The sequence below is a fragment of the Marmota marmota genome, unplaced genomic scaffold, assembly GCF_001458135.2.
Source record: "Marmota marmota marmota unplaced genomic scaffold, marMar, whole genome shotgun sequence".
NCBI lineage: Eukaryota > Metazoa > Chordata > Mammalia > Rodentia > Sciuridae > Marmota > Marmota marmota.
The window spans coordinates 1,209,251-1,218,224 of NW_026000255.1; the positions used below are offsets into that span (position 1 = coordinate 1,209,251).

At 36.0% G+C, this 8,974-nt stretch overlaps 1 protein-coding gene across 4 annotated transcripts in view; it reads right to left on the minus strand.

Annotated features, from left to right (window-relative positions):
• Klf8 (Kruppel like factor 8) overlaps positions 1 to 8,974 on the minus strand; it is a 196,198-nt gene that overhangs the window by 130,581 nt on the left and 56,643 nt on the right. For all 4 annotated transcript variants that reach the window (XM_048796720.1, XM_015506613.2, XM_048796718.1 and 1 more), the window contains one exon: positions 5,885 to 5,961. The gene's annotated coding sequence lies outside the window, so the exon portion shown is untranslated. The remainder of the gene's footprint in view (positions 1 to 5,884; positions 5,962 to 8,974) is intronic.

An 8,974-nucleotide genomic window follows, 5' to 3' on the forward strand; every position in this document is an offset into this window, starting at 1 on the left:
AACAGGGATGGTGACGTCAGCTTTCCAACATGGTGGCTGCTGGCCTCCTCTGTGGTCTGACCAGTGTGGAGAACCGAGATGGACCGCTTCCTTCCCCCGTCTCGAACCCAGAATTCAGCCCTGAGTACGGTGCTTGCACGGCTGGCAGAAACTGCAGCGCTGTATCCCTGCGTCGCTATCTCCTCGTTTCCCAGCTCGCGCTGCAGACTCTAGCCGCGGGGCGATTTGCTGAATAAGCAGTGTTACCCTCCGTGCGACAAACCTCTCGCGTTTGAGTCCCCGTAGCCGATCCTTGTGCGATGGAAATCCTTCCTCCAGGTTCCGAAGCACCCCACTATTGCTGGAAATTCCTAACAAGATAGCCTTTAGCCGTCCTGACTTGTCATACTCCCACACAGTGAAGCAGCACACGGGGGCAATGCACTCCCCTCGCCGCCATCTTCCTCCCATTCCTAGTTTTTTTGAGGAATTTCCATACTGCTTTCCAGAGTGGTGGTACCAATTTGCAGTCCCACCAGCAATGTATGAATGTATCCTTTCTCCCATATCCTTGTCAACATTTATTTTTATCTCACTCCAGTCAGAATGACAATTATCAAGAATGCCAGTTACTCTGACAGAGGATTAATATGTAGAATAAAGAAACAAATGAAAAAGCTCAATTCCCCCCCCCTCCAAAATCATTCAACAAATGGGAAAATAGAAGAGTTACAAATGGCCAACAATTATGTGAAATTTTTTTTCATATTTATCTATCAGGGAAATGCAAATCAAAACTACCCTGAGGCCACCTTGTGCAGAGCCTGAACTGAATCCTGCATGCCCCACCTCACATGGAGCCTGGATGGGAACCACCAGCCTGTGCTGAGCCAGGAACCATTGTGCCCATATGGTTAGGAATACTGCACTGGGGTTCCCTATCCACCAACGTGTGGCTGCACCCAAACCACCTCCATCTTGGAACACTGTAGCCACTGCCATAACCTTTCTGACTGTGGTAATCTCCACTGTGGGACAACAGACAGGGCCAAGAGGCAGCTGCCCATTGCAGCATCATATGCCACAGTGTGCCATCACCAAACAGGCCATCCAACACAAGAAACAGTTCAAAAAATTGACAAAATAAAAAGGTGGTTCTTTGAAAAAATAAATGTAATTGACAAACCCTTAGCCACCCTAACAAAGAGTGAGAAAACTCAAATTACTAAAATTTGTGATGGAAAAGGGAATATCAAGACAAGACACTTTTGAAATACAGAAGACAATTAGAAACTATTCTGAAAATTTATACTCCAGTAAAATAGAAAACCTTGAAGACACCAACAAATATCTAGAGGCATATAATCTACCCAAACTGAACTAGGAGTACATACACAATTTAAACAGATCAATTTCAAGCAAGGAAGTAGAAGACGCCATCAAAAGCCTACCAACAAAGAAAAGTTCAGGACCAGGTGGATTCAGAGCTGAGTTCTACAAGACCTTCAAAGAAGAACTAATACAAATACTCCTCAAATTATTCCATGAAATAGAAAATGAGGTAACCCTTCTAAACTAATTCTATGAGGCTAGTATCACCCTGATACCAAAACCCAGACAGAGACTCATCAAGGAAAGAAAATTTCAGATTGATATCTGTGATGAACATAGATGCAAAAATTCTCAATAAAGTTCTGGCAAATCACAATACAAAAACAAATTTAAAAATAGTGCACCATGATCAAGTGGGGCTCATCCCAGGGATGCAAGGTTAGTTCAACATACAGAAATCAATAAATGTAATTCATCACATCAATGCACTCAAAGATAAGAATCACAATTATATCAATTGATGCAGAGAAAGAAAATACAGCATCATTTCATGTTCAAAACACTAGAAAAACTAGGGATATTAGGAACATACCTCAACATTGTAAAAGCTATCTATGCTAAACCCCAGGCCAACATCATTCTAAGTGGGGAAAAATTGGAAGCATTCCCTCTAAAAACTGGAACAAGGCAGGGATGTCCTCTTTCACCACTTCTATTCAACATGGTTCTTGAAATTCTAAAGCCAGAGCAATTAGACAGATGAAAGAAATTAAATGGATATAATTAAGAAAAGAAGAACTCAAAAGTATCATTATTTGCCAATGACATGATTCTATATTTACAGGATCCAAAAAATTCCACCAGAAAACTTTAGAATTAATAAATGAATTCAGCAAAGTAGCAGAATATAAAATCAATACCCATAAATCAAATGCATTTATATACATCAGGGATGTATACTTTCAGGGATATGAAAGAGAAATTAGGAAAACTACCCCATTCACAATAGCCTCAAAAAAATAAAATACTTGGGAATCAACTTAACAAAAGCAGTGAAAGACTTCTACAATGAAAATTACAGAACACTAAAGAAAGACATTGAAGAAGACCTTAAAAGATGGAAAGATCTCCCACGCTCCTGAATACGCAGAATTAATATTATCAAAATGGCCATACTACCCAAAGCAATATACAGATTCAATGAGATTCCAATTAAAATTCCAAGACCATTCCTTGTAGATATAGAAAAAAACGCAATCATAAAATTCATTTGGAAAACTAAGAGACCTAGAATAGCCAAAGCAATACTTAGCAAGAAGAGTGAATCAGAAGGCATTAGAATACCAGGTCTTAAACTATACTACAAAACTACACTAACAAAACAGCATGGTTTTGGCACCAAAATAGACATATAGACCAATGGTATAGAATATAAAACACAGAGACAAAAACCCACATAAATACAGTAATCTCACACTAGACAAAGGTGCCAAAAACACACCTGGAGAAAAGATAGCCTCTTCAACAAATGGTGCTGGGAATACTGGAAATCCATATATAGCAAAATAAAACTAAACCCCTATCTCTTACCATGCAGAAAACTCAAAGTGGATCAAGGACCCAGGAATTAGACCAGAGACCCTATGCCTAATAGAAATCCACTTGAATCAAATGTATGAAATATGATATGTCAAGAACTATGTAATGTTTTGAACAAACAATAATAAAAAATTTTTTAAAAAAGAATGATTTATAAAAAAAAATGTAGGCTCAAATCTTTATCATGTCACATTAGGCCCCTCCTTCCTTAACAAGACGTCTAAAGTGCAAGAAATAAAATCAAGAATCAATAAATGAAATGGATTCAAACTAAAAAGCTTCTTCTCAGCAAAAGAAAAAATGAATGAAGTGAACAGAGAACCTACATTTTGGGAACAAATTTTTGCCATGTGCATGTCAGATAGATCACTAATCTCCAGGATATATAAAGAACTCAAAAAACTTAACACCAAAAACAAACAACCCAATGAATAAATGGGCTAAGGAGCTGAACAGACACTTCTCAGAAGAAGATATACAATCAATCAACAAATATATGAAAAACTGTTCATCGTCTCTAGCAATTAGAGAAATACAAATCAACACTACTCTAAGATATCATCTCACTCCAGCCAAAATGGCAGTTATCAAGAATACAAACAACAATAAGTGTGGGTGAGGATGTGGGGGAAAAGGCACACTCATATACTGCTGGTGGGACTGCAAATTGGTGAAGCCAATCTGGAAAGCAGTATGGAGATTCCTTAGAAAACTGGGAATGGAACCACCATTGGATCCAGCTATCCTACTCCCTGTTCTATATACAAAGGACTTAAAAACAGCATACTACAGTGACACATAAATGTTTATAGCAGCATAACTCATGATAGTCAAACTGTGGAACCAACCTAGATGCCTGTCAATAGATGAATAGATAAAGAAACTATGACATATATACACAATGGAGTATTACTCAGCAAGAAAGGAGAATAAAATTATGTCATTTGCAGGTAAATGGATGGAGTTAGACATGCTAAGCTAAGTAAACCAATCCCCCAAAACCAAAGGCTGAATGTTTTATCTGATGAAGTCGATGCTAATTCCTAATGGGAGGGGGGAATGGGATGAGTGTAGGAACTTTGAATGGGGCAAGGGGGTGTGAGGATAGGAAAGATGGTGGAATGAAATGGACATCATTACCCTAGGTACATGTATGATTGCATGAATGGTGTGACCCTACTTTGGGTACAACCAGAGAAGTCAAAAATTGTGCTGTATTTGTGTACAAAGAATCAAAGAGCATTCTGCTGTCATGTATACTGATTAGAATAAATAAATAAATTTTAAAAAACTACACTCTGAGATTCCATTTCACCTAATTCAGAATGGCAATCATCAAGAACACACATACTGATAAACCTTGGTGAGTAGGTGGGGAAAAAGAATTCTTATATAATATTGGTGGGAACATAAATCAGTATAGTCACTATGGAAATCATAATGGAGGTCCCTCAAATAACTAGAAATAAAACTACCATAAGATCCAGCTATATCAACTCCTCAGTATTTTTCTGAAATAAACTCAGCATTCATTAGAGAAACATATATACTTATGTTTATCATAACATGATTCATATATACATTGTTTGGAGAATGTCACCAACACACACTCAACTGCCAATCCTGCCTAGTTATCACCCTATTGTTCACCAAAAGATGAGTAGATGAAGAAGATGTGGTATTTATACACAAAGCAATATTATTCAGTTATATACATCAAGAAAATTATGCAATTTATGGGAAAATGAATGGAATTGGATATCACGTTAAGTGAAGTAAGCCATACTCAGAAACATAAGTATCATGTTTTCTCTCATATGTGGATGCTGTGTGTTTGTGTCAGCGGAAGAATACCATAAATATAGCAGAGAGTCAATAGATGCTGTGAATTTAGAAGAGTAAAAGAATGGGATTTTGGAAGGGGAAGTGAGGATAAGGGGAAGATTTGAGGAATTAAACTGATCAAATTATGTTATAGGAATGTAAGAATATGCCACAATGATACCCACTATTCTGTCAAATTAATATGCATCAATAAAAGATTCTGATTTCTGTTTCTTTGGAAATATACAGTAGTGGGATTGCTGGATTCTATTTCTGATTTTTTCAGGAAACTCCACATGGCTTTCAATAATGGCAATGTGATCAGCACTTGTTACCTTTAGTTTTCTGGTAATGATCATGCTTTCCATTTTAAGTGATCTCTCATTATGGTTTTGATTTGTGTTTACCTGATGATTTGTGATTTGGGGCATTTTCTCAGTTTAGTCCAAATTCTTTTTGGAATACATCAAATCAATGGACAGGAGATCATTTTACACATTCTAGAAAACTATTCTTATGGCATTGTATCATAGTTTAATTGTCATTTTTCTTTTACAATGGTATATAAAATAACAGTTCATCTTAATAATGTATGCTAACTTAGATTTAAGGAAATAGAGTAGTAACTCCTCATGAGGTTTTTGTGGAAATATGAGTTCATGTCCATTAGCTCTGTGCCTAGCGTGTATAAGAATTAAATAAGCATTAGCTAATATTTTTCAAAGGTACCACTTTTAACTGCTTGCAAAATACTAGACATTTACATAAACTAAAATAATTCATATTATTATATCTACTTGATACATGAGAAAACCCTACCATACAGAGATTAAATTACTTTTTAAAGTCATAGTTAGTAAATGGATAAGAAGCATTTGAACACAGGTACAATTTCTCATACTCTAAAACACATGTTTTTCCCTTTTTACTAGGCCTCTTTTACATAAACCTGTATTGGTTTGAGAATGAAAACAGTTTCTAAGGGGAAGCCAGTTGGAACCATTGTACTTCAAGTACATATTGACTGTCTAACAATGTCCTTGCAGATAATTTGCACAGAGGGTAACAGGATGTGAGCTTGACAAATCACATTGGAGCTCAGGAGCAAGTTGAGAAATGGATTTACATGCATAAAATAAATATTACTAACCTGTGTGATAGTGTGAATGATATCACCAGTATGGGGTTTCAAAATAGCTTCATCAAAGCCTTCTTTTGTCTCCAGACCTAGAGAGTGGAGGCCACAGCATTTACTATGATCTAGGTACAGGTTTTCAATCTATCTTTTCCTTTTTCTCATTTATTAAATATTTATTCAGGAACCAGTATGTATTTCGCATTGTTCTAGGGGCTAGAGATACAACAGAAAACAAACTGTCTCTCCATGGAAGTTAATATACTAGTGAAGTTATGCAAACTAAAAAATGATAAAATACAGGTTGCTGCTAAATTCTAAAAACAAATAGAAAGGGGAATGGGGAGAGGATGGGATTTTAGATAGGAGAGCCAACTCAAAGAATTTAATTCCCCTCATGTGAGTTTTTGTTTGGAGAATGTCACCAACACACACTCAAATGCCAATCCTAAGACAAAGGTTGATTTTTTGATGTAGCTATTGTTCTATATCTGTAATAAGTTTCCAATGCATTTAATTATTTCCTTTCCACTGCTATGACATTAGGTTAACCTAAAATTATCTCTCAGCAAAGTAATTATGAAGACCTCCAACAGGTCTCCCTCCAGTCTTTTTAAAAAATGTCTTTATTAGTGGATAATATTTATACATAATCATGGGGTTCATTTTGACATATCCATACTTGCATATAATTTGTTCCATTTCAATCCCCAGTACTTTCTCTTTCCCTCCCCATCTCCCTCCCCCTGATCCCCTTCCTCTATCCTATTGGTCTTTATTTTACTTAGTTAATTTTAAGTGGTACATTATGAATATATATAAAAGTGGAATTCATTGTGACATATTCAAACATGCACATATAATCAATTGGTCAATTTCATTTTGCAATTTCTTCCCTTTCCCATCCTTCCTCCTTCCTCCACAAATCACACTCTCTACTTCAATACTTTCCCTTCTATTTTCATTGAATATTCCCCCTTTTTAAAAAAATTGCTTATTTTTCTCTAACTTCCACATATGGGAAAAACAATCTGACCCTTGACGTTCTGAGTCTGGCTTATTTCACTTAGCATGATGTTCTCCAGTTACATCCATTTACCAGAAAATGACATAATTTCATTTTTCTTTGTGGATGAGAAAAAACTCAATTGTGTATATCTATCACATTTTCTTTTTCCATTCATCTTTTGATGAGCACCTGGGGTTGGTTTCATAACATGACTATTGTGAATTACACTGCTATAAGCATTGGTATGCATGTATCACTATAGTATGCATATTTTAATTATTTTGGGTAAATATCAAGAAACGGGGAAGCTGGGTCATATGGTGGTTACATTGCTTGTCTTTTTAAAAAATTTTTTTTAGTTGTCAATGGACCTTTATTTTATTATTGATGTGTGCTGCTGAGAATTGAACCCAGTGCCTCACTGTCTTTTTTAAAAAAATGTCTTTATTAGTGGATAATATTTTGCTCTAATTCAGTCCCCTTTACTACCCCTTCCCATCCCCTCCTCTATCTCTCTGTTCCTTTCCCTCTACTCAACAATTTCTCTGCTATTTATTTATATTTTTTCAATATCAGTATCTTGCGGATATACATGATGATGAGATTCATTGTGGTATATTCATATACATACACAGGAAAGGTAGGTCAGATTTATTCCCTTATCCAATCACTCTTCCCTCCCCTCAATCCATTTCCTTTACTCAACTGATTTTTCTTTTATGTTGATGGAATCCCCCCCCCCTTTGCTTTTTTTTCCCACTTATTTTGGACTAGCTTCCACATATCAGTGAAAACATTTGACTTTTGGGGACGTGCTTATTTCACTGAACACAATAGTCTCCAGTTGCATTAATTTACTGGCTAATGCCACAATTTCATTGTTATTTCTGGCTGAGTAATATTCCATTGTGTATATATACCACATTTTCTTTATCCATTCATCTGTTAAAGGGTGCCTACTATGGTTTCATATATTGGCTATTGTGAATTGTGTTGCTATAAATATTGATGTGCCTGTATGCCTATAGTATGCTGACTTTAGATCTTTTGGACATATGGTGATTCTATGTCTAGTTTTTTGAGAACTCTCGATATTGCTTTCCAGAGTGGTTTCACCAATGATGTATTAGTGTACCCTTTCCAGCAAATCCTCTCCTATGCTTATTAGTATTTGTATTCTTGATAACTGTCATTCTGATTGGAATGATGTGAAATCTCAATATAGTTTTGATTTTCCCTGATTGCTAGAGATATTGAAAAATTTTCATATATTTGTTGGCCATTTATATTTCTTCTTTTGAGAAGTGCCTGTTTAGTTCTCTTGCCTACTTATTTTTGGGTTATTTGTGGGGGACTGGTGTTAAGTTTTTTTTTGGTTCTTTATATATTCTGGACATTAATGCCTTATCCCAGGAACAGGTACAAAATATCTTCTCCCATTCTGTAGGCCTTTCTCTTCACAATCTTAATAATTTCCTTTGCAGCACAGAAGCTTTTTAAACTGATGCTATCCTACTTATTGTTTTGTTTCATTTATTGCATGTTAAAAGTGTTATTAAGAAAAACAGTACCTGTGCCAACATGTTGGCATGTTGGGACTACATATTCTTCTACCAGTTGCAGAGTTTCTGGTCTAATTCTGAGGTCTTTGTTCCACTTTGATTTAGCTTTTATGCATAGCGAGAGATAGGGATCTAGTTTCATTCTTCTACATATGGCTATCCAGTTTTCCCAGCACCATTTGTTAAAAAGTCTATCTTTTCTCCAACAAATGTTTTTGGCACCTTTGTCTATTTTTATTTGGATTTGTCTGTTTGTCTTGTATTCTGTTCCATTGATTCATATCTGTTTTGGTGCCAATACCATGCTGTTTTTATTACAATAGCTCTGTAATATAATTTGAGGTCTGGTATTGTGATGTCTCCAGCATTTCTCTTTTTGCTCGAGATTGCCTCACATAGGTTTCTATTCACTATTTGGTTTTAAACTGCATGATTTGCTTCAAGGACACTGCTGTTTCTGTCATGTTTTATTTTTTCCTGTGTTTTTTTTGCCAGTTGTTTTAAAGGGGGGGGGGGGTTGTGCTTTTCCTTTCC